The following is a 27,287-nucleotide window of genomic DNA, read 5'->3' as shown; positions in this document are numbered from 1 at the left end:
GGCGTGGCTCACTTGGTTAATCCTCCATCTGTGGTGCCAGCATCCCATATGGGGGTCAGGTTCGAGTCCCAGTTACTCCTCTTCCAGTCCAGCTCTCTGCTGTGGCCCGGGAGTGCAGTGGAGGATGGCCCAAGTGCTTGGGCCCTGCACCCGCATGGGAGACCAGGAGGAAGCATCTGGCTCCTGGCTTCGGATCAGCGCAGAGCCGGCTGTGGTGGCCATTAGGGGAGTGAACCAACGGAAGGAAGACCTCTCTCTCTGTCTCTCTCTCTCACTGTCTATAACTCTACCTGTCAAATAAATAAATTAAAAAATCTTTAAAAATAAAAATGTATACACTTGCACAACCAGATTTAATTTTAATGTATATCAATACAGTAGAGCTGTCATAACAAAATTCCATAGACTGAGTCATTTTTACAAAGAAGACTAGAAGTCCAAGATCAAGGTGTCTGCACTTCTGGTTGGGCCATCTTCTGTTGTTTTTCCCAGGCCATTAGTAGGGGGCTGGTTTGGAATTGGAGCAGCCTGGATATGAACTGGCAGCCATATGGGATGTCAACATTGCAGGTGTTGCCTTTACCCACTATGCCACAACGCCGGCCCCTAGGAAGACCATCTCTTTTTTTTTCTATATTAATGTATTTATGTTTTTATCTGTGCAGTCATGCTTATTTTTTCCCAGAAAATTTTTATTTAAGGTATATAGACTTCATGCTTTCATAAATACAAATTTAGGAACATAGTGAGTCTTATCACTCTACCCTCCCTCCCACCTGCACTCCCACTCTTTTTCCCCCTCCCTCTCCTATTCACATTCTTATTTTTTACTAAGATCTATTTTCAATTAACTTTATACATGTAAGATTAACCTACACTAAGCAGAGTTCAACAAATAATATTAAAAAAAACAGTTTTTTAGATTTTTATTTATTTATTTGAGAGGTAGAGTTACAGACAGCGAGAGGGAGAGACAGGGAGAAAGGTCCTCCCTCCGCTGGTTCAATCCCCAGATGACTGCAAGGGCCGGAGCTGCACTGATCCAAAGCCAGGAGTCAGGTGCCTCCTCGCAGTCTCCCATGTGGGTGAAGGGGCCCAAGCACCTGGACCATCCTCCACTGTTTTCCCAGGCCACAGCAGAGAGCTGGAGTGGAAGAGGGACAGCCGAGACTAGAACTGGCACCCATATGGGATGCCGGCACCTTAGGTGGAGGACGGCGCCGGCCCTGGACTATTCAATCTTAATACTTAAAACACCCAAAGGAAAAATAGCTAGTGTTCTTACTTTTGAAATCTCTATCTAAAGTGGAAGTTACATCCTAATTTAGCTATGAGGGAGTATTCAAAAAGATAGTGGAAAATACATACTATAAAAATTATTCATGTATTTCAGAATTGTTTTGCACCAAAATATATTTATCTTTTCATTCAATTTTCCACAAACTTTCTGAATTACCCTTGTATTAAGCAGGCGCCAAGAATTCTTCTTTGCCTAAGCTACTTCCTGAAAGTTTTAACTTCGTTCTATACAGAAAACTGTTGTTTGATGATGGGAATGTCTCCCTCTACCTGGAACAGAGGGGCCCACAGAGATCTCAGTTCTAAATCCTTTCAACCTGAATCCTGGAAACATGACCTCATTAACTGTATAATACATGCAGAGGAGGCTTTACCTTATGGAAACCTCTGTTTGGGAAATTTGACTGGTCAAATGGTGGGTCTCTAACCCCAATGGCTCCAGCGTAGAGAAGAGCGTAATAAACTTTCTCATTTTTGAATTCGTTAGTTGTCTTTCCCTTCTTTTTCTCCAGCATCAAACCTTCAGTTGAGGCACAGACTCATTTGCTTCCTCTCAGGTCTTGGGGGGCCCTGCTGAGCAGATTTCCTCTCATAACCACATGGTTTTTGCATCAATGACATGGGCAGAATATAGGCTCATAAAAGATCATCTTTTGTACAATGGCTAGTTCTGAAGGCAAATCCTTATTTAATTTTACATCCGTACACATTGTATAATTGGATTGTCTTACTTAAGTATCAACCTCTTTAGACTTCATTTCTCAAAACACAAAAATTAATAGATTGGGTTATATAATGTAAAAAAAAAAGATTTTTTTTTTTGTCTACAGAATTCCAAGAGAAAAACGTACATGAACTTGGTTTCCATATCACTGATCCTGAATTCCCTATTAGTTTGTTTATTTGAGTTTTGCTTGCTTTTTATTGTTTTTTAAATAAATATACTCCATAGTTTATAGCGGAATATGTATAAATGTGTTAGATTAAACCATTTAAATTATGTTTTGTGGGTCAAAAGTGGCTGAATATTCATGATGGCTAAACTGAATGTATTCTACAATGATAATAAAGATCTGTGCTTTAAGTGGGCTTAAACTTTTTTAGTTAAAATTACAGAAGTCAGTTTTAAATTGGGCATGTTCTGTTATAATCTATGACTTTTAAAAACATCTTATTTAGTGTTGGAGAAATCTTTTCAGAGGAAAACTGATATATTTATTTCTATCCTTTCTCTTATCTGTAAAGTGAGCTCCCAGATCCTCCAGTTTGAGCTGATGACCTGAAAGCCTGGGGAATCACAGAATCACAGGACCTGCCTCACAGGTCCCTAAGACCTTTGCGACTTTTAGTCTGCATGAAAACTCTCTCCTCAATATTTGTCTTCAAGAATCCATATTTTATTGCTACTCTACATCTTAAAGAATTATGCTAGCTCCCCTTTCTAAATGGAAAAAGTACTGATTCTTCTAGAAATAAATACTCTTGCTGACATTTTAAACACTCATATTTCCCCCTTTGCTTCCAGGTCACACTACTTTAGCACAAAAGTCAACAGCTTCGGGCTCCCCCTTCTCTCTAGCTGCCATTCATCCTTCACTTTCTCTATGTCTCTGCCTGGATGTACGTGCCTTGGTGCACAGACATGGCACTCTTCCATCCAGCCAGTTCAAGTCAGCTTTGGCTCTTTTGGCTTGTTTCTTTTTGTCAGAAGGATTTGTTTTGAGGTTTTGCTATTATCTCTCAAAGAGGGAAAGGAGTCAACGAATGGGGTGTGTAGTGATGGATGCCCGACAGGGCTAGCAGAGGATATGGGCATCAAAGCCAAAGGAAGCCCACTATTTTGGGCACTGGAAAAGATACAGTGCATTTTGCAGGGATTCATGTTGTAGTCATTCCTCAGCTACAGGATATTAAGGAATGTCTCTGATTGATTTATCAGTACCTCAGTGTTATTGGCATTTAAATAATATTTCAAGAGAAATTGTGAGACATTCTTGGAATGTTCCATCCAGAAATATCACCATTAAGTTACTCAAGTCTGCTCTGAACTGGGGAAAATGGGAATTTTGAAAGCAATCCCCCAATAATGGTTTCTGTTTTTGTTCCCACCACATCCTGTATACTCATCGTTTTTTTGATACTTAATAAAAAGATTATTTAAATAATAAGTGTTTCCCTTGACAACTAAAATGAGTTAGCTACTGTGGGGAATAAAATCCACTGTAATTGTATGTACCAAAGCATTCAGAAGAAAGGAATTGCGAAAAAATGGACCACTGTCCAGGTCTAAGCTATTACCCTAACTGCTTACTTAGATTTACACCTGCAATGTCTAGCCCCATGTAGTTAATAGTTGCTTCCTGCTTTTCTTCTCAAAGTACCCACATTTTCTTGTTATTCTTCAAGAATAATGCTAGCTCCCCCTTTTTAATGGGAAAAAAGTCCTAATTATTCTAGAGTAATTCTTTTTGACATTTAAAACTTTTTTGTTACCTAGGGCTCTTGTCACCCACAGGATCATTCTAAAACTGACTCTTTCATCCTGCTTCATCTGTAACTCACCGAGGGCCAGCATTCAAGGCCACATGTAAATTCTGCATATCTCACATTTCCTGTAGTGAAGAATGATTGGCCTCATGTCTGGACTGGCATATAGGCCACACCTTTTCATGCCTGCATCTAAGAGTAAATGATGCCTATTATTCACCAAGAATCTGAAATGCATGGATTTCTACTTTTAGAGATCATGATTCACTTCAGGAGCTCGGTCTCAAAGTGCTTCTGCCAAGAATAGAGCTGATACTGTGATTCCTTAGCATAAATCATCTAAGGCTTATACCCACCCCACCTCCACTTTGTAGGTGTCCCTGGGTAGATTACCAAAACCAGTATGCCTGCTCAGTTCTCTCAAGGAAGGTTTTCTTGGAGCAACACTTTGGTGCTCTTTCCTTCATTTGAAGAACTCAATGAGAACAATTTTTTAAGGACATGCTTGTGAATCCTGCCAATGTGCATGCAAAGAGTGCTCATTGTTACTCCATGTCTCTCTCTCTCTCTCTCTCTCTCTTTTTTTTTTTTTTTTTTTGACAGGCAGAGTGGATAGTGAGAGAGAGAGAGACAGAGAGAAAGGTCTTCCTTTTTGCCGTTGGTTCACCCTCCAATGGCCGCCACGGCCGGCGGGCTGCGGCGGGCACACTGCGCTGATCCGATGGCAGGAGCCAGGTGCTTCTCCTGGTCTCCCATGGGGTGCAGGGCCCAAGCACCTGGGTCATCCTCCACTGCACTCCCGGGCCACAGCAGAGAGCTGTCCTGGAAGAGGGGCAACCGGGACAGAATCCGGCACCCTGACCGTGACTAGAACCCAGTGTGCCGGCACCACTAGACAGAGGATTAGCCTATTAAGCCACGGCGCCGGCCACTCCATGTCTCTTACATAGCAAGTATACAGGTCAACTTCCTTATGCATACTTTTTGTTGTTATTAGGAGTGGACTGTATTTTGGCTTCTTTTTCTTATTTGACTCATTTATTGTTCACCTACTCCTTAGCAGACTCATAGAATGGCAGATGTCCTAAATAGCATTCTGGCCTCAGAATCAACCCTTAAGGAATTCGGATCTGGCTGAAGAGCCCATGAGAGTATTTTAGGCATGGAAAGCCAAGACACTCTGAAAAGATCTCTGTGAGTGAGATCCCAGTGGAAAGAACGGGGCCATCAAAGAAGGAGGTACCTTTCTCTGAAGGGAGGAGAGAACTTCCACTTTGACTATGACCCTGTCAGAATAAGATTGAAGTCGGTGAACCCTAAAGGCTTCCATAGCCTTGGCAAAAGGCTTCCATACCCTAGGGAGATTACTGACGCCATACACAAGAGTGTCAAATTGTTAAGTCAACAACAGGAGTCACTATGTACTTACTTCTCATGTGGGATCTGTCCTTAATGTGTTGTCCAATGTGAAGTAATGCTATAACTAGTACTGAAACAGTATTTTTACACTTTGTGTTTCTGTGTGGGTGCAAACTGATGAAATATTTACTTAGTATATACTGAATCGATCTTCGGTATATAAAGATAATTGAAAATGAAAAAAAAACTTGGTTTTAAATTGGAAATTGCATAGAAAATTAATCAATTTTTAAAAAATATCACGTAGGATCTCTGTCCTTAATGTGCTGTACATTGTGATTTAATGCTATAACTATTACTCAAACAGTATTTTTCACTTTGTGTTGCTATGTGGGTGCAAACTGTTGAAATCTTTATTTAATATATACTAAGCTGATATTCTGTATATAAAGAGAATTGAAAATGAATCTTGATGTGAATGGAAGGGGAGAGGGAGCGGGAAAGGGGAAGGTTGCCGGTGGGAGGGAAGTTTGGGGGGGGGAAGCCATTGTAATCCATAAGCTGTACTTTGGAAATTTATATTCATTAAATAAAAGTTTAAAAAAAAATAAAAACAAAAATTATGTTAAGCCATCCTCCACTGTTTTTGACAAAAAAAAATATAGGTTATCAGTAAGACCTACATACAGATTCTGCACTAGGCACTTCAAGAGACAGAAAAACAGGGCTACAAATATTTGTTTAAAAAGTCAGAACTTATTTCTACCCTGGTACATTACTGACCCCTTGGTATTATAAGCTTTCTTTCCTAATAGGCTATTGTTCATCTTGCTGTCTCCCTTGTTTTCACGCTGTTCCCCTACTGTCCCAGGTTTTTGCTTTTGCTTCTGTGGTTAACTTCATTTTCAGTCTGAGTGCACTCTGATTTCCCCCTCCATTTGACATACAAGTCTCAGTCTATTTGAACTATTCAAACAATGCTTCCTGGTAGGGTGCTTTTATTACTGTAAGATTTTTAAAGTTTTAATCAATTGTATTCTCTTTCCCACATGTATATGTCATTATTTTGCTTAGACTCTTTCTTTAAATACCTCCCTTCATTTTTTCTATTGGATCTCAAATTCATAATTTTTGGTTCAAAACAAACTTTCATCATTGGCCCGCTCAAAGCTTGCTTTTCCTAGTTTTATCTGCTATTTCATTACTCATTTTATAATGTGAGAAGAATGTATGAAAAACCAAAAGCAGGGACTGGCATTGTGGAGCAGTGGATTAAAGCCCTGGCCTGCAGCACCAGCATCCCATACGGACCCAAGTTCGAGTCCTAGATCCCTGATAATGTGCCTGGGAAAGCAGCAGATGCCTCTACACCCATGTGGGAGATCTGGAAGAAGCTCCTAGTTCCTGGCTTCAGCCTGGTGCAGCGCTGGCCATTGCAGCTATTTGGGGGAGTGAACCAGCAGAATGAAGTTCTCTCTCTCTCTCTCTCTACCTCTCTCTGTAAGTCTGCCTTTCAAATAAATAAAATAAATATTTAAGAAAAAAAAAAGAAAGAAAAGCAAAAAGCAGAATTTGGTCAATAACCTACATCCAATCATATATCCTTGCACAACCTATCTGGGTTCTATGGTCACTATTCTATTTTATGCAAATTCCTTATACCAATATATATCTAAAATCTGCATTTTTAATTTTTTTTGTTTTTAACCTTAAAAAAGAACTTATAATCTTTTGGGTGTTGCATTTTACATTTCTTAGATTCATCCATGTTGTTCATTTGGGCCATTATATGAATCTGCCACAGTTTATTCATTCATTCTTCCATTTTCATAGGGTACTTGGATGACTTCAATGTTTATCTGTTGTTAAGAGGGCTGATGGGAAGCTTCTTCTGCAGGTCTCCTGCTGTCCAAGTGCAAAAATGTATCTTGGATATAGACATACAAGTGTAACTAGTTACTTGTCAGGGTAGGTAAAGGCTCAACCTAATGAGGCAATGCCAAAACATTTTCCCAGGTAGTCAAAGCAACTCATTCTGCTACTGGTCATGTACAGGGACCTCATGAATCCATACTCCCCCAGCTCCAAGCCTACTTTTGAGTCTCCTATTGAGACATATGAGAAGTCATATATTATTCTTATTTTAAAGGAAAATTTTATATCTTTACTATAAGTAGGTAACTAGTATCCCTTGATAAAAATATAAGGTAACCATTAACATAAATTTATAAAAATTATTTTTAAAGTGAGCAAAAAGAAAACTCTCACTTACCATAGCAATTATCTTGAGGTTGCTATTTCCTTTATTAAAACAGAAGGCTAGCAATGTTACAGTTAATGACTTAACCATCAATGGAGACACTCTTATAGAACATTTTTAAAAAAGTGATTTTTTTCATCCTATGATTTACTGTCTCTAATGTGGGATATTTTTAGTTCTCAAAATCATTTGAACTGCCACCCCCATGAGTTTGCCAAAAGTTAGTTCTCTGCAATAATTTTTCAAATGATATTTGTGAATGGATCACAGCCAGTCCCTGGCTGATCATCTGAAGTCCTGATACACTGCTGACCATGCCAACTTACAAGCAGATCTGTTTGATTCAATTTCTTTTATGTCTTGCATTAAGAAAGATATTTCATGTCAGGTTGGCCTAAAAAGAATACCGAAATCCATTTGGGTTTTGCATTTTGTGTCAATTTTTAAAAGGTTCATATCGCACTGTAAGACTCCCGGTTGAACAGTCTCTGGTCGTTGAACTGTTTTAACCTTTCAGTCTTATTTTAAATGTTTTATATCACTTGCATTTTAACAGAATAAACTACCACAATGTGTTGGAAGTGTGTGTTAAATAATTTTTGCTGGGGTGTCATCAGCAAGGTCATTGATAAAAAGCCCTTAGCACTTCTCCACTCTACAAAAACATCCGAAAGCCAATGAGTTAAGAACCACATTTTCATAAAAGTAACTAAAGAGAGCATCAGAGTGCATGAAAGGAGTGTCAGAAACCCTGCAGAGCAGAAACCCTGGATGGCTGCATAGAGAATGCTAAGAAGAACTTTGCCTTTGCTACCACATCCCCCAGTTGAGATCTGCTCAGAACCAGGACAGACTTCTCCCTGCAAGAGGACTGAGGGCTTCCATCACCACTGCAGGGTGCGTAGCTGCTACTCCTTCCCATGCCTCAAGCATTGGCACTGCTGTCCCACCCCAGCAAGTGTCCTGCCTTTCCCCATCCAGGCTGCTGCTACCACAAACTCTACCAACCAAGCTGCTCGGGAGCTGCTCCATGCACCCGTCCCATCTGCCCCTCAGGGCCTGACCTGACTCTGTCTCCACTTCCTAGGAAATTGGTGTCTTGGCTGCCCAGAGCAGTCATGTCTCCTGGTGCCAAACAGAAGTGGTGCCCCCATAAGGGAATAGCACTGGCTGAGGCTGAACAACTGTAGCACCCTGTCTCCCTGGAACTGCACTAGCCCCCAGAGTCTGCTCTGCTGTCACCTTGACTCTGGGGAGTGAGATCATCACTGTGCTATTCTCTGCCCTCCAGAAGCCAAGCCACAGCTAGGCTCCAATATTCCTGGGTCATTGCGGCTACTATACCTGGTGTCACAGAGCTTGGAAGACTGCTGTGTCTACCATCCCAGGGTCCAGAGTCATCACTACATGGTGTCTTACCCCCAGGGAATGATTGCTTACGTATCCTGTTGGTTCTAATTTCCTATTGCAACCATACTCTGTGTCCCAGGGCTTGAACCTCCAGAGTAACCATTCTTTCCTAGGCCAGTGTTGTGCCCTGCCCCACAGGTTAAGAGTCACAGCTACAATCAGGTCCTCTCAGCCCAAGCTGTAGTTTTGTGTCTTGGAAGCAAAGACCCCCAGCTTTGGGGCGATTCACTTTCATCCGAACCCCTTAGAATTGAACCTGTGCTCCAAATACCAGGTACCACAACAGGATTGTGAAACCCTGAGACCAGAATCCCAGCTCCACAGACACACTGGACACCCATATCTAGAACCCAGTGCTGTTGTAGATGCTTGAACTCCACATCAGACTTGATGCTAAGAGGACCCCCTCAGCTAAGACTTCCCAGTGTGAGGCAAAAAAGATGTTAGAACTCGGAGAGCACTTAGCACTGAGGACTGTAAAAGCATATAATGCTGCTGCTACCAAAAACTCCTGCAGCCTAAGCCAACGAGGCACCCACAGTAATTTTTGAGTGTTTGCAGCTAAGGAAACTGTATGGAAGTTATAGCACTGCATTTGTTTGGAACCAGAATCACTTCAGCCTTCCAAACCTGCACCGTCGGACTCTTCTGCTGGTGAGAGCCTTCCCTACAAAATCATTTAGTGCAGTCTGAAAGAAGTAATTGTTCCAACAGATGTGCAAACGTCAGTGCAAAAATGTATCAATGCAGAAACACAAAATCATGAAAAATAATGAAATATGACATTACCAAAGGAGCACAATAATTCTCTAGTAATTAACCTTAGAAAATGGGGAAAAAAGAAAAGCAGACGGGGAATATTGAGGATTCTTAGGGTACCAGTAACATGTTGGTCTTAATTTGGATGTTGGGTATGAGTCTGAACAGAGGACCGAAAACTCATTTATCTCCACATATGTGCATTTCTTGGTATGTATACTATATTTCAATACAATGTAAAAAAGTCATATGCCCATTTAAAAAAGAAATTATAAATGGACTGAAAATGAATTCACAGTAGTCATCTTAAGGAAACCTAGTAAATATGAAAATAACATAAGCAATTCACTGAAATAAGGAAAACTCATGATCTTAATAAATTCAACAAAGGTGTAGATATCACAAAGAAGACCTAAATAGAAATCTTATAAAAGAGTTCAATGATTAAAATAAAAAATACAATAGTTTCTGCATAAGACTAGGTCAAACAGAAGAAATAATGTGTGAAGATGAAACATCTTTGAAATTATTCAGAGGGAAGAAAAGAATATAAAATGAGCAAGACTGAAAGCATATGGGACTTATGCAACATCATTAAGCAAACTTTCAAAATTAAAGAGAGGGAAGATATGAAGAAAAAAATTGTCATTAATGAAATAATTCCTGAAAATGTCTTAAGTCTTGGGAAAGATATAGATATTCAGATCCATAAATTTCAAAAGTGCTCAAACATATTCAGCCCAAAGAGTTTCTCTCTCAGGTACATTATGATCACACTGTGAAAAGTCAAAGACAAAGAGAATTTTTAAGTATCAAGAAGAAAGTGCCAAGTCACATATAAGGGAATCTCTGTTTTCCTATCAGTGGACTTCCCAGCAGAAACCTGCAGGCCAGGAAAGAATGGGATGGTATATCCAAAGTTTTGAATGAAAAATAACATCTGCCAGCGAAGAATACTCTGTCCAGAAAAGCCAAAGGAACTCATCCCCACTAGACCTACATTACAAGCAATGTTTAAGGACCTGCTCTAAGCAGAAATACAAGTATGCTAATTATGAATATGAAAATATATGAAACTATCAAGTTCAATGGTAAATGTAAATACACTGTCAATTTTAGAACACTGCAGTACTTTAATTGTGGTCTATAAATCTTTGATATTTCCAGTATGAAAGAAGCCAAAATGGTCACAAATAACTACATAGTCCCCACTTATTTATGGATTTGCTCTCTGAAGTTTCAGTTAGACATAGGCAACTATAACCCAGAAATATCGTGTGGAAAATTCTAGAAGAAAAATAATTTGTAAGTGTAAAGTCCATGGCATTCTGAGCAGCATCATGAACTCCACACGATCTGCTTCAACTGTCCCAGGGTATGAACCATTCCTTTATTCAGCATATCTATGTTGTATGTACTGTATATTTATGCTGTATACACTGTATAGACCTGTTAGTCATGTGGTAGCTATCTCAGTTACTAGATTGACGCTGCAAAATCACATTACTTAATAATGGACCCCAAAGCACAAGATTAGTGATGCTGGCAATTCATATATGCCAAGAAGAAACTGTAAAGTGCTTCATTTAAGAGAGAAGGTGAAAGTACAAGAAGATATTTTGAAAAAAAGACTACATTCACATAATTTTCATTACAAGATATTGTTATAATTGCTCTATTTTACGATTAGCTATTTTTTTTTATTTGACTGATAGAGTTAGACAGTGAGAGAGAGAGACAGAAAGATCTTCCTTCCGTTGGTTCACCTCCTAAATGGCCACTACAGCCAGCACGCTGTGCCGATCCGAGGCCAGAAGCCAGGTGCTTCATCCTGGTCTCCCATGTGGGTGCAGGCACCCAAGCACATGGGCCATCCTCCACTGCCTTCCCAGGCCACAGCAGAGAGCTGGACTGGAAGAGGAATAATCGGGACTAGAACCCAGTGCTCATATGAGATGCCAGCACCGCAGGCGGAGGATTAACCAAGTGAGCCATGGTGCCAGCCATAATTAGCTATTTTTAATCTTTATGCCTAATTTATAATTAATTTAATTATAGGTACTTATGTGTAGGAAAAATTGTAGTACATACACGGCTCAGCACTATGTGTGATTTCAGGTATGCACTGGACATGAACAAATCCCTTGTGGATATGGGGGGTTAATGTGTAGCACCAAGTTATTATAGAAAATAAAAGCAAATTGTGACATGAAAGATAGAAATTTTGGGAGTCAAGGTAAAGTCTAGATTGTTTTGTGTGTGACCAGGTTTAAGTCGTTATCATCATAAAATTAGCCTTTTTTATCTCTAAAATGTTTCATGTAATCATACAATAAAATGGTATATCAGACATACAAATGATAGAGAATCAAAATTTAGTACTATAGAAATTCACCACATCAAAAAGGTAAACAACTAGAAAGGAAGAAAGGACTAAAGATCTAGAAATCAACCAGGAAACAATTATCAAATGGCAATAAAAGTCATTACCTGCCAAAAATTTGCTTTGAATGTAAATTGATTAAAATCTCCAATCAAAAGACATAAAGTGGTTGAATGAATTAGGACAAATAGCAAGATGCAAACATATATTGCCTGTAAGAGAACCACTTCAGCTTTAAGGACACATGTAGGCTGAAAGAATGGAAGAAGATATTCCATAGGAACTGGGAGAACAGAGGTGGCCACATTTCTATTTGGTAAAATAGACTTCAAATAAAAACTGTCACAAGAGAAAAAGAAGGTCACTATTTAAGGATAAAGGGCTCCACTAATCAAGAGGAGTATTTGTACATTTTTTGCAAAATTCAAAACAATTTTGATATTACTAGGATATTTCCAAAAGTTGGTGGAAAATGTAGTTAAAATGTGTTTAAAAACATCCCTTTCAGACCAAAGGGAAAGAAAGTTTTAAAGTGAGAATATAATTTTCCTCATGGGCATTGTCTACCTTAGAAATACTACTACAGAACATGCCTGTGACTATAGACTTGTAGTTCAGGCCACCGAAGATTAGAGATGGGAAACGGGCACTCCCTTGACTTGCATCCTCTGGTCTGCTTGAACACAAACCAGGAGGAAAAGAAAGCTAGGCATTAGAAGCAATGGGTGGCAGGCCTATTAATGGCTGATCTGTACAGTGATCTGCCCTCAAGGAGACCCAACAGGCCAGTCCACTGCAGTGGCTTTCAATGTGGTAAGCCTGGGCTTCAGCAGAAGTCAGCTTGTGAAGAGCCCTGGCAGCTCTGCCAAGAGTTGGATCACTGGAAATGGACCTGCCCTGGAGTCGAAGGATGCCCAGGTCAGAGCCACAGATCTTATTGGCTCTAAGCTGAAAAGCCCTTCACTCAGCCCAACTTCCAAAGTGACCAATGCAGCTGAGGGGATGGCCAAGTAGGGTCAGCAACATTGCAGGCAGAACTGTAAATTTCTTGTTAGAGATGCCCCCTGCCTTTACCTGGCCAGCTCTCCTCCCAGGCCAGCCAAGTAATGAAAGCCAACAGAGTGCCTTCCTCTAGGAGGTTCACACATCCCTTAGGATATACCCCATGTGAAGAGATAGATATGTCTGGGCCTCTTAACTTACAAGGCCTAAAGCCCAACAGATTATTATCAAGCCCCTTCTATCAGGTTCTATTTGCCTCTAAATCAGAAAACTTAATTGTAGCTTAGTCAGCACCTTTCTTAGCTCCTCTAATAATGACTCTGTCCTTTGTTCTAGACCCTGTCTAGCGCACTTGGGCCTCATTCCTTTGTAATCATAACCTCTACTCTACCACCAATGGCTCTACTCCCAACCTGTGTGTACTGATGGTCCTCTTCCCCACTTAATGCTGTATAATTGTTCAAACCTGGTAAATGCCACTCTTAGGATCATCTTTTATGACCTTGTCTAAATATGATCAGAGTCGGCAAACTTGGAAGGCTTCCATAGCCTTGGCAACTCATGACGACAGCCTAGGGTGGTTACTGGCACCATAAACTAGAGTGTCAATTTGTTGGGTCAACAACAGGAGTCACTGTGCACTTGCTCCTCATGTGGGATCTCTGTCCTTAATGTGCTGTACATTGTGATTTAATGCTATAACTAGTACTCAAACAGTATGTTTCACTTTGTGTTTCTATGTGGGTGCAAACTGTTGAAATCTTTATACTAAATTGATCTTCTGTATATAAAGAGAATTGAAAATGAATCTTGATGTGAATGGAAGGCGAGAGGGAGTGGGAGAGGGGAGGGTTGCGGGTGGGAGGGAAATTATGGGAGGGGGAAGCCATTGTAATCCATAAGCTGTACAGTGGAAATTTATATTCATTAAATAAAAGTTTTTTAAAAAATGTGTTTATTTGGGTACAAAAATTCATGAATATGAGGACTCTAGAAAGTTCATGGAAAATGTATTTTATGAAAAAATGCAATGCGTGAGTTTTGAATTTTTTCATCAAAATATTTTTTAAAAGATTGACTTATTTGAAAGGCAGAGGTACAGAGAAGAAGAGGCAGAGAGATTGAGAAAGAGAAATAGAGGCCTTCCATCCACTGGTTCACTCCCCAGATGGCTGTAATGGCCAGAGCTCTACCAATCTGAAGCCAGGAGCTAGGAGCTTCTTCTGGGTCTCCCACATGGGTACAGGGGCCCAAAGACTTGGGCCATATTCTATTGCTTTCTCAGGCCATAGCAGAGAGCTGGATTGGAAGTGGAGCAGCCGGGACTCGAACTGGTACCTATATGGGATGCTGGCACTGCAGGCAGTGGCTTTACCCACTATGCCACAGTGCTGGCCCCCTTGAAAATAAACTTATCTTGTAATTCTGTTTTCCACAAGCTTCCTGAACTATGCTCATATATATGCACCCAACACTAGAGCATCTGAATATGTAAATCAAATATTAAGAGACATGAAGGGAGCAACAGACATCAACTAGGGACTCCAATATAACAACTAGGGACTTCAATACTTAGCTAGGGACTTCAGTATCTTCAATGAAGGACAGATCAAACACATGAAAAAATTAATAAGGAAATACTAGAATGAAAATTCACTTTAGGCAAAACAGACCTAACAGATATATTCAGAACTTTCCAACAGCAGCAGAATATATATTCTGTTCTAATGTACATGCAGCATTCTCTGGTGTAGAAAATCTCAGGTCACAAAACAAGTCAGCACATTTAAGACGACTGAATCATATCAAGCATCATTTCCAACCACAATACCACTGTTATAGGGTCCCTGCCTGCTGATGTGTCACACTCTGTGAGGGCAATCCTTTAAGAAGAGTAAGGTTTTATTAACATTATGCATGAGTAAGGAGGCAGGTGAATATGCCTCAAATCTGCCTCCTTTATCGGGGTTGAAGGAAAGCTTTATACATTAGCCAGGAAAAAATTGGTATGTGGAAATGCCTGGAAAGACATTGAAGAGGCTTTCAATCAGGCCATCATGGTAAGATGGATATTTAATTCTGTGTTGTCATGTTTAAGAGAACTCTAGCTTCTGAAAGAGCTCCAATGTCAGCATTTCATAGGGGTGCCGGTTCCAGTCCTGGTTGCTCCACTTCTAATCCAGCTCCCTGATAATGTACCTAGGCAAGCAGAAGATGATGGCCCAAATACTTGGGTTGCTGCATCCATGTGGGAGACCCAGAAGAAGCTCCTGGCTCCTGGCTTCAGACTCGCCTAGCTCCAGATGTCGTAGCCGTTTGGGGAGTGAACCAGTGGATGGAAGACCTCTCTCTCTCTCTGCATCTCCCCCTCTCTGTAACTCTGCCTTTCAAATAAATATATAAATCTTTTTAAAAAAAGCTATCTTAAACAAATGATAGTGGAAGCACAACACACTAAAGCCAATGTGATATAGTACACCACAGTTCTAAGTAGTAAGTTTATAGCAAGAAAGGCTTATACTTAAAAAAAGAAGACTCCAAATATGAAGCTTAATGTTATTCCTCAAGAAACTAATAAATGGAGAAAACAGTACACTCTAGGTCATCCAGAGGAAGGAAATACTAAAGACCTGAATAGAAATAAAACAAAAAGCAAACAGAAAACCTCCAGAAAAATTCTGGGCTGGGTGTGGTGCAGTAAGTTAAGCCTCCAGGTGCAGCACCAGCATCCCATATGAGCGCCAGTTCCAGTTTCAGCTGCTTCACTTCCTGTTCAGTTCCCTGATGATGGCCTGGGAAAGCAGGGGAAGACAGCTCAAGTATTTGGGCCCCTGCACCCACATGGGAAACCTGGAAAGCTCCTGGCTCCTGGCTTTGGTTCAGCCCAGCCCCAGCTGCTGAGGCCCTTTGGGGAGCGACCCAGTGGATGGAAGACCTCTCTTTCTCTCTGTCTCTCCTCTCTGTGACTCTGCTTCTCAAATAAGTAAATCTAAAAAAAAAAAAAAGAAAGAAAAAAATCACTGAAACTTGAGTTGATTTGAAAAATATCCAGAATCAATGAGCCTTTGGCTGGACTAAAAAAAAAAAAACAAAAAAAAAAAAACAAAAAACAAACAAACAAACAAAAAACAAACAAACAAACAAAAAAACAGAAAATTCAAAGAAAATCAGAAATGAAAGAAAAGACATTGCAATTGAAGCTTTAGAAATGGAAAAGATTATATGGGACTATTATGAGCAACTATATACCAACAAATTTGATAATCTTCATAAAATTAATAAATCCCTAGAAAAGTTAAACTTTCCAAAGTTGAATCAAGAAGAAATAGAAAGCCTGAACAGATCAATAACAAACAAGTGAATTGAAATAATTAAAAAACAGTGTCACCTCACTTCTTAAACAAGACAAAGAAAATAAAACTATAGACCAATGTCTCTGACAAATATTCATACAAAAATCTTCAGCAAAATGTTAATGAATCAGATTCAATAATATATAAAAATATGTACATCATCATCAAGTGAAATTTATCCTTGGCATGGGAAGCTGGTTTAATATATGCAAATTAATCAATATAATTCATCACATTAACAGATGGAAAGGAAAAAACCATGTCATCATCTCAACTGATACTGAAAAAGCATTCACCAAAGTTCAATATTTTTTTTTTATTTAGGTTTTAGGAATAGAAGGAAAGTTTCTCAACGTAATAAAAGCCATTCATGAAAAATCCAGCATTGTATGCAATGAGGATAGACAGAAAATTTTTTTCTCTAAGATCTGGTACAAAACAATGTTGCACACTCTTGCCACTTTGATTTAATACAGCACTGGAAATACTAGGAAATTCTAGCAAGAGGAGTCATAAAAGGAAAACAATCCAGCACCATGGCTCACTAGGCTAATCCTCTGCCTGTGGCACCGGCACACCGGGTTCTAGTCCCGGTTGGGGCGCCGGATTCTGTCCCGGTTGCTCCTCTTTCAGGCCAGCTCTCTGCTGTGGCCTGGGAAGGCAGTGGAGGATGGCCCAGGTGCTTGGGCCCTGCACCCGCATGGGAGACCAGGAGAAAGCACCTGGCTCCTGGCTTCGGATTGGCGCAGCGCGCCGGCTGCGGCGGCCATTCTGGGGGTGAACCAATGGAAGGAAGACCTTTCTCTCTGTCTCTCTCACTGTCTAACTCTGCCTGTCAAAAAAAGAAAAAAGAAAAACAATCAAAGATACACAAATCAGAATGAGAGAAATATAATTGTGTCTACTTGCAGATGACACAATCTTCTACATAGAAAATCTTAAAAACTCCACTAAAACACTGTTAGAACTAATAAATAAATTCAATAAAGTTTCAGGATACAAAATCAGCTTACAAAAATGTTATTTCTTTTTTGTAATGTTTTATTTATTGATTTGAAAAGCAAAATGACAAAGAGAGAGGGAGAAACAAAGAGAGATTGATTTTCATATGCTGATTCACTCCCTAAATGCCCACAACACCGGAGTTGGGCCATGCTGAAGACAAGAGCCAGGAATTCCTTCCAGGAATTTCACACAGGTAGTGGGAAGCCAAGTACTTGGATCATCATACACTGCCTCCCAGACTGTGCATTAAGAAGAAGGTGGACTGGAAGTAGAGGCGGAACTCAATCCCAGGCACTCTGATATGTGATGTGGATGGCCAATGCAGCAGCTCACCCAGCTGTGCCACAATGCCCACCCCAATCCAAGGTATTTCTATATACAAATAATGCCCTAGCCATAAGGTAAACTAAGAAAATAACCCTATTTTCATTGGAATAAAAATACTTTGAAATAAATTTAACCAAGGAAAGACATGTATGCAGCAGAATATGAACCACTGATGAAAGAAATCAAAGAGGACATAATTAATGGACATTCTATGCTCATGGATCTGATGGACTAATATTGTTAAAATGTCCACACTCCCCAAAGCAATACACAAATTCAATATAATTCCTATGAAAATAGCAATGACATTCTTTCATAGAAACAGAATAAACAGTCCAAAAATCACATAAAACCACAAAGACCCTGTATAGTCAAACTAAATCTGAGAAGGAAAAACAATATTAGAAGCATCTTACTTCCTGATTTAAAATTACAAAGCTACAGTGATTAAAAAAAAAGTATGATGGGGGGAGGGGGTGGACTGTGCTGTGGCACAGTAGGTTAATCCTCTGCCTGCGGTGCCAGCATCCCATATGGCTGCCGGTTTTAGTCCCAGATGCTCCTCTTCCAATCCAGATCTCTGCTGTGGCCTGGGAAAGCAGTGGAGGATGGCCCAGGTCCTTGGGCCCCTGCACCCACATGGGTGACCGGGAGGAGGCATCTGGCTCTTGGCTGCGGATAGGCGTAGCTCTGGCCTTTGCAGCCATTGGGGAATGAACCAACGGAGGGGAAGACCTTAAAAATAAATAAATAAAACAGTATGGCACCTGAATTAAAAGAAGACACAGAGACCAATAGAATAGAATAAATACCTTAGAAATAAAGATTTTAAAGAAAAAAGATTTTAGAAATACAAACATAGATGATCAACTAATTTTTAGCAAGGGCACAAAGAAGATCCAATGGGAGAAAGATAAAGAGACCTTTTCAATAAATGGGTGCCAGGAAAACTAGATTTGTACCTGTAAAAGAATGAAATTGGACCCTTATCTCCCATCATCAACAATAATCAATCCAAAATCAATAAAAGACCTAAAGAATTAAAGGTAAGATTTGACCCCAACTCTTAAAACAAAGGAGAAAAGCAACTTGACATTGGCCTTGGCAATGATTTCTTGTATTCCATGCCAAAATCTCTGGTTACAACAGCAAAAATTAATAGGACTGCCTCAAACTAAAATATACCTGCAGGTGAGAGGGAAGTTTTTTTTTTTTTTTTTTTTTTGGGGGGGCGGGGAAGCCATTGTAATCCATAAACTGTACTTTGGAAATTTATATTTACTAAATAAAAGTTTAAAAAAATAAAATATACCTGTAGAACAAAGGAAATCTACAAACTGGTGAAACTATGTGCTATCCATATATCTAATAAGGGATTAATATCCGTACTTTGCAAGGAATTCATACAACTCAATAACAAGAAGGCATATAACTCAATTTAAAAAAGGGCAAAACAGAGCAGGCATTTGGCCTTGTGGTGACAATGCCAGTTAGGACCCCTGTGTTCCATACTGGAATGTCTGAGCTCTATATCCCACTCCAGCTCCTGACTCCAGCTCCCTGCTAATGCCGACCTCAGGAGCAGGGTGCCAGCTCAACCATCCGGGTTCCTGCCACCTACTTGCAAGACCTGGATTGAATTCTGGGTTCTAAGCTTTGGCCTCGGTCCAGCCCAACTACAAACATTTAGAGAGTAAACCAGTGGATTGGAGGATTTTCTCTCTCTCTCAAATAAACAAACATTAAAAAGGGGGAATACAGGTAAAGAACTTGAATAGACATCTCTCAAAAAATGACATAAAAATGACCAACAGGTATATTATGAAAAGGCACTCAATATCACTGATCATCTCAAAAATGCAAATCAAAAATACAATGACACTTCACCTTAAAGCTGTTAGAACATGTATTATAAAAAACAAAAGTAAAGACAAACAAGAGAAGAGCCGGTGTTTTAATTTAAATTGTTGCTTGCAATACTGGCATCCCATATCTGAGTGTTGGTTGGAGTCTCAGCTGCTCTACTTGATCTAGCTCCTTGCTAATATGCCTGGGAAAGCAGGGAAAGATGGCCTAAGTAATTAGGTCTCCGCTACTCTTATGGGACCCCAGGATAAAGCTCCTGGATCCTGGCCTCATCCTAGCCCAGATCTGGCCTCATCCTAGCCCAGATCTGGCTATTGTGACCATTTGGGAAGCGAACCAGCAGATGGAAGATCTATTTCTCTGTCTTTCCCTCTATCTCTCTGCCTTTCAAATAAATAAGTCTTGACAAAAAAAAAAAGAGACGTTTTGGTACGGATGAGGAGAAAAGAAAACACTTCTATGGTGTTGATGGGAATGTAGATTTGTATAGCTATGATTAAAAACAGCATATAGGGTCCTAAAGAAATTAAAAATAGGGAAATTATTATATGACCCAGTATCTTTCTTCTGGACCTTAAAAAATTGAAATTGACACCTCATACAGATCTGTGCACTTGCATGTTTATTGTAGCATTATTCACAATATACAAGATATAGAACAACTTGGTGTCTGATTACAGATGAAATGATAAAGAAAATATAGTATATAAATAGAACATCATGGGGTCTTTAAAAAAAGGAGAGAGATCCTGCCATCTGCCACAACATAGATGGACCTAGAAGACATGTTGAGAAATAAGCCAGCCACAGATAAAAAAGTAGCATGATCGCATTTTTATGCAGAATCTATAAAAAAGAAAATATATACAGAGAGAATGAAACAGTGAGTACTAGTGTCATGAGTGAAAAAAAATGGGAGACATATGTTAAATGACACAAAATAGCAGCTATATAGGATGGAATTTTCTGAGGATACAAGAGGGTTATAGTTAATAAAAATTATATTCAGATTTTTCTCTGCAAAATGCATAGATTGTAACTGCTCTTGCCATGAAGAGGGGAAATAGGAAGTATCAGAGATGATGGAGATTTTCATTTTTTTGTAACCACTTTATTATATACATATATCTCATAAAATCCTGATGTATACCTTAAAAGTACCAACAATATGCTTTAGAAAAATTAGCTTTTACTAACTATGAATAAAAGAATACATAAAGGAAGGGAGGTAGTGTAAGTACTAAAGTACGACTTTATTTTGCTATTGAGCTGTGGTATATGCTTACTTTATATATTTTTATCTAAATTGCATATAAATGTCTAGAAGATAAGAATTTCTTTACATTTCATGTATATATTCCTTGATTGGTAATGCAATGTGGATTGTGAACACTTTATGAACACATCTAAGAGACTCCATGTATCTAAGTGGTGGCATACTTTAAAGTAAGGATAGGAAAGTTGAAAATGGCAATGATCTCAGGTTGAGTTTGCCAAGCTTTTTTGAAGACTCAAAACTTAAACTCATAGCTTTATATGCTACTTCATTTTCCTGTTTGAGTGGTTAACCTATAAAACAGGCCTCATGTGTCCTTCTACCTATGCTTAAATTTAATAAAGGCAGGGGCGGCACTGTGGAGCAGCAGGTTAACACCCTGGCCTGAAGTGCTGGCATCCCATAAGGGCGCCGGTTCAAGACCCAGCTGCTCCACTTCCCATCCAGCTCTCTGCTATGGCCTGGGAAAGCAGTACAAGATGGCCCAAGTCTTTGGGCCCCTACACCCGCGTGGGAGACCTGGAAGAAGCTCTTGGCTCCTGGATTCCGATCAGTGTAGCTCTGGCCGTTGCAGCCATTTGGGGAGTGAACCATCGGATGGAAGACCGCTCCCTCTCTCTGCCTCTCCTCTCTCCATATAACTCTGACTTTCAAATAAATAAGCAAATCTTTAAAAAAAAAGTTTAACAAAGGCAAATCATAGGCCATACCAGAGATGTTCAACTATTGCTAAACCCCTCCTCCTCTCTGAAGGTTTTGTTTCCTATGTGGAATTGAACTTTTCCTAGAATATCTGTTCGTGCATAATAATGTGCATTAATTTTAGCTCAAACTAGATTATATACAGTGATTTGAGCTGAGTGTTCATTGCCTTGATATGTGACATTAGGCAAGTTTTATCTTATGTCAGCTGTCCTTAGATGACATTTAGGGTATGTGTCATTTTCCTCAGATCACTTTTTAAAAAGAGAATGAGGAAGTTTCCCCAAAGTCATGTTAGCTTTCTAAAGCAATAAGCTAAGGCGATATCATTTTTTCTTCAAAAAAACCAAACTATTGGTTTGATGAGTGATAACTGTGCATCAGCACTGAACACTAAACATTCTTTTATCTCTTCCATAATCGAGAAGAAGTATATTCATGATTGTGTGGACATCATCTCTCCCAAAGGTTTTACTGACAATAAGTGCTGGAGATGAGGGATAACATGTTTCCATGTGGGACAGGGCCTTGCATACTCCGACATAGCCTGGTGAGAGGCTGGAATATGTAATTCACATGAAGCCAGGATCAGATCTTGAGCAAATCAGTGGGGGTGCTTGTAGGATATGAATCACATCCATTATCTGGCCCACACTTAAGAACCTGAGTCTGTCAATGAAGTTGGTCAAACTGGCAAAAATGTCTGTTCTGGTGTGTGTGAACACCAGAGAGCTATAAAATTGCTCTGAGTGGAAAATTCAGCTCTAGCAGAAATTACAAGTCTGCAGCCAACACCACCAAGCAAACTGAAAACCAGCCAGAATATTAAAAAAACAAATGACCACAAACCATACAAAATATGCAGATCCATGGTATAAAGAAAAACACTCTAAGGACTCCAAAGTTCTGATTTATTAAAGACCTGGATTCTTACAAATGCATAAAATTGCGCAATTACTCATAGAAAATCAGACCTCAATGTATTTTGCACCAGGTAGAAGATATATGAAGAACAACCCCATTTATATAAGGAGCCGTGGTCACGATGATTTATTAGGCAATTTCCCCACATGCAACACTATGTGAGCACCAGGCCCAGCATGGAACCCCAACCAGGAGAAGAAATCAAGATGTGGCCAGAGGGCCTGGAAAACGTCTGCCTTAAAGGGCATGTTTGTGTGCAGTTTGGCAGTAATGAGACCAAGTAGGGAGGTTGTGAAGAAAGAAAGAAAAACATTCCCCTTGGTCTCTAAAAACTAAGGAGGGAAGGTTTTCCCCGAGGAAAGCCATTCATTCCACAGCTCACTCCTCTCCTCTAAGACACGCAGGCTGAACCAGGGTCCCTGCTCCCCTCCCAACATGAGAGATATGGTTAATGCTCCCCTAGGAAAGGGCCACCAGTCACAGCAGTAACTGAGACACATGTCACACAGGGACTTTCTCTAAATGGAAACTCATGCTCCTTTGGGCCACATTCCCTTAGGGGTGAAATTCAGTTGTTGCTTTTCCTGAAGATCAAATTTTGTGCTGAGCTGCACAAAATTATTCTGCCTCAGGGATACAAAAGCAGAGAAGGTGATACTGGGTGATAGTCCTTGAATTGACTTGAGTTGCTGAGAAACAAGTGTACACTTTAGCCTAAAAATGCCTAACGTGCCTCCTTCTGTGATAATGGCCGCTGCCTCTAAAAGAGATCTGTTTGTGAAGCTAGCAACTGGGTAAGGAAACTTTGTTTAAATAGATGGCTAGGGATACAATGGAATCTCTCACACTGCCCCCATTTACATGCACACACTCAGGAGAGCTTGCACAGAAAGGCAGAGACATCCTGGACAAGATGTCATGCATTTCCCCAGGTAATTTCATAGAATATTGCCATGTGACATATTTCCTCACCAAATATTTAAATGGTATGATTGGACTCAATATAAGATTATGTTTAAAAGTTTAATTAGAGAATTTCAATATATATCATATGATATATATATACGTAGATTACACACACACACATTTATATATGAAGTTCATAGGTATAGAGAATTCTAGGGCAACTTGATCTGGAAAACCCATTCTTTCCTTTAGAACACCTCAAGGCATATGTAGACTTGTTGTAAGCTTCACAGTTTGACTGTCATTGCAGAATTTGGTTTAATATATTGACTCCAAACTCTGTTTTGAGTATTTAAATCCTGTGGATGTTGGTGGACCTCCGTGTCATGTTTGTTCCTGCCACTTGCATCTGGTCCCCTAGGTTTGAGCACTGGTGATTACCTTCAGAGACTGAGTAGGGTTAGCCTCAGGCTCCACTGTGTATTTGGTTTCCAGTGTGGTTCCAGATCAATGAATTCAGGCACTCTCTGCGGTGTGAGAAAGGGGTACAGGAAAAGGGAACCTCACTAATTTATGTTCAAGTTGTCGCTATTCTTGCTTGCTTTCCTCCAAGATTTTTTTCTGTGTGCAAAATGTCATTCCCTGATTGCTTGAGTTCTATTTTCCCACTATTCTCCTACTCAATTTTTCAATCACATCCAAAAGGAATATTTAAGTGATAAGCATCTATTTTCAAAGCAACCCTTAGAATTTAGATAGATGCAGTTTCTAATCTCAGTTTCGCAATAATTAATCTATCTGTACCGGTTTCTTTTTTTACTTAATAAAGATAATAGTACCCAACTCAAAACAGAAGTATATAGCAAAGGACCTGATGCATAAAAAGTATTTAGATAAAAGAAAGTTAAAATCATCAATATTCACAGATGCTTAATGATGAACTGACTAAAATAATTAGGAGTTCAAATCCAGGCAAGTTTTTAAAAACGCATGTGTTAATGAAAACATATGTATCATGCACAGAATGCATAAAACAACTTTGTACATCATTTAAAGTTTATCTGGAGTGTTGACACAGAAAATCCACTAACCTAACATTTTTCCTATCTCTCATTTATTATTCCATGCCCTCTATTTGTACATAAAACCAAGCACCTATTTGCTTATACTTAAAATTAGTGCATTCTTTTAAAAATATTTATACTTGCTCAGTGTTTTTGCAACTTTCTGGCTCCTACAATTGTTTGCAGCATGATTTCTTTATCTTAATTCATGAACAGATCAAAAGTCATAGTCATGTCCTCACACCCTTTTTGCACCACAGCACTATCCAATAATGTTAGTAATGCTGGGGAGTATGACAGCAGAAAGATCACATTTTCAAAGCCTTATTGTACATTTTTGTACAAATTTACTGTGTACTTTTTTCTCACATTGCCACTTCACTTAAGCCTAACTCTAGTTACCAAGCCACTGATTTGACAATCCTTACCAAGCTATATGGTTTCAAGGGGTCATAAATAGGAGAGAAATTTAAGTTAATGCATTTGCACCCTAGTAGATGACCAAAACCTGAAGGCACCAATCTCTCCATTCTTCAAGCTAGATTAAAGCATCTGTCTCAGAGTCATAGTGTCAGAACTGTGGCTAGAATGAGGATGTTAATAAAAGAAATATCCTGGTTTTATTATTTGACACAGCTACCAGTGAACAAGAGTCACTGTTTCGAGCAAGATCTTCCATGGAAGGCCAAGTGACATCAAAATATTACTATCACCTGCAAAGTGGAGATGCCTGCTTTTTAATTTACCAAGTGATAAGAATGTGCCAGCAATTACTATTAATAGATTCTATTAGGCCATTGTGTTCATCATCAACCAACATTTTCAGAGTCTCATGTGGCTCAATTGTCAGACGCAAATTTACTAAGTTCCAAGGTTAAATGTGGAAATTATTCTTCAGCTTGAAAATAAAGCTATATTTGGGTACTGTGATTCCAAGTGTTATATTTTAATGAGATAAATTGGATAATTATGGATGTTAAGTAGTCATTACTTTAAAATGCCTTGCTACCACTGTCTTTGAGTGAGACTATAAAATACAGATGGGATCTGGCATTTGTTAGGGAGGAGAATTTTATGTTAAAAATTCCCAAGGAACACCCCCCAAACTTATTACTTACAGTCCATTTTATTTTGCCAATGAAAGCTTTAGTGACTAATTGGTTCATTGAAAGTTAAATACGAGAATATTCCAGTCATTTTTTTCCAGTAAGACTAAACGATGGAAAAGAAATATAAAGTGTCGGAAATTGATGAATTCATGGTCTAATAGGAGTGGAATCATGTAGAAGTTCTGTGTACTTTTTTCTTATTTGGGGGCCCATCCTGATTCACTGCTAATATATTTTTAAAAATCAAGGAGGAATTTGTTCAAACCACAGATCATGGGAATGGAATTAATATCACTGTGAAAACAAGAGCAGGGGGGAGTAAACTCTGGAACTCTGGCTAACAGGAATTGTGGAGCTCAGCAGCCATGCAGACCCTGTGACTCATTTCAGGAAAGAACTTCCTTTGGCCACCTTCCGAGGGATTTGATCTCTTCCATCAGTCATTAGCCCATCTCTCTACATTAAGCAGATTGAGAGTCATCATAGTGCCCTCTAAAAAGAGGTGTGTGAGGTGTCATCAACATACTTGAAGACGGTGACTGGGAATGCGAGAGATGAAATGCCCTGAAAAACTTTTTCTTTCTTCTTTTAGCATTTCTTTCAAAGAAAAAAAAAAGAATTGGAAAAATAAATCTTTATGAAAAATTTTGGAATTCTTTTAAAATGAAAACATTACAGGGATTTTTTTTTTTTTTTAGCTTCAATCAGTCTTGTTTTCCAATAAGTACGATACATGACATTTATGAACTTCAAGATGGGAGACAAAAGGTTGAATGCTTCCAATTAAAATACGTTTTCTTGGTGTTCCAGAGAAGCATTTAAATAGTGCAATTTTCCTGCATTTTTCGACGGGGTCGCTGCAGTTATCCCCTGAACCCGTACCTGTGGTTTGTCCTCTTGCAAGCTTCCCAACTTGCCTCGGTTAGGAAAGCTATTCGTTAGCTGGCTGAAACCACCACCTTTCCTTTCTCTCGTTCTATCAGATCATGCTGGCATGACTAACCCTTAAATCTTAGTGGCTAAAACACACAGCTTATTTCTCATCCCCAGTATACAAGTACACATCTGTCTTGGTCCATATGGGGTATCTCATCACCAGAGACAGGGAAGCAGTCACATCCAGATATTGCTGAGGGTCAAAGCTGTACCTTGAAAAGAGCTCTGGCAGGTCTTGCATCAGCCATTAAATACTAACCTCTGAGTCAACACGCATCAGAATTGGCCAGAATTAGTCACATGATACCATCCAAACATGGAGATATTTAATGAACTGCATTAAACAGTACCACACTTACTATAATTGGACATTATTTATTTAGAGGCCGGCTTTCAATCTTTCCTGGCACAAAGGTATCAATGATTCTAAAGCCACTTACAGTTCATATGATATAAGTTGTTCCATCTCCTACCACCTCATTTTTGTCACCAAATATCCTTTTAGGTTAACTATTTTGAGTATGGCAATCATCATTCAAGAAGTTGGACATACATTGACTATCCGTCCCTCATTTTTGTGAGATAGATAACTCACTACGGTAGTTCCCCCCTTACCTTGGTTTCACTTTTCACAGTTTCAGTTAGCCATGGTCAACTGAGGTCTGAAAATAGTAAATGGAAAATTCCATCAGTGAAAAAATTCTTAAGTTTAAATGCACACCATTCTGAGTAGTGTGATGGAATATTACACCATCCATCTTTGGCCTAAAATGTGAACTATTCCATTGTCTAATGTATCCATGTCACATGTGGTACCTGCCCATTAATCACTTAATAGCCATTTCAGTTACCAGATCAAC

General features: G+C 39.3%; 1 long non-coding RNA gene across 1 annotated transcript in view; it reads right to left on the bottom strand.

The window, feature by feature from the left end:
• Nucleotides 1-27,287, bottom strand: part of LOC133750085 (uncharacterized) — a 469,371-nt gene that overhangs the window by 73,018 nt on the left and 369,066 nt on the right. Inside the window, exon 4 of the long non-coding RNA XR_009864640.1 lies at nt 27,043-27,089. This is a non-coding gene — a long non-coding RNA (uncharacterized LOC133750085). The remainder of the gene's footprint in view (nt 1-27,042; nt 27,090-27,287) is intronic.

The sequence above is a fragment of the Lepus europaeus genome, chromosome 20, assembly GCF_033115175.1.
Source record: "Lepus europaeus isolate LE1 chromosome 20, mLepTim1.pri, whole genome shotgun sequence".
NCBI lineage: Eukaryota > Metazoa > Chordata > Mammalia > Lagomorpha > Leporidae > Lepus > Lepus europaeus.
The sequence above is the reverse complement of the archived record's forward strand: the minus strand, read 5'-3'. Positions and strand labels throughout refer to the sequence as shown.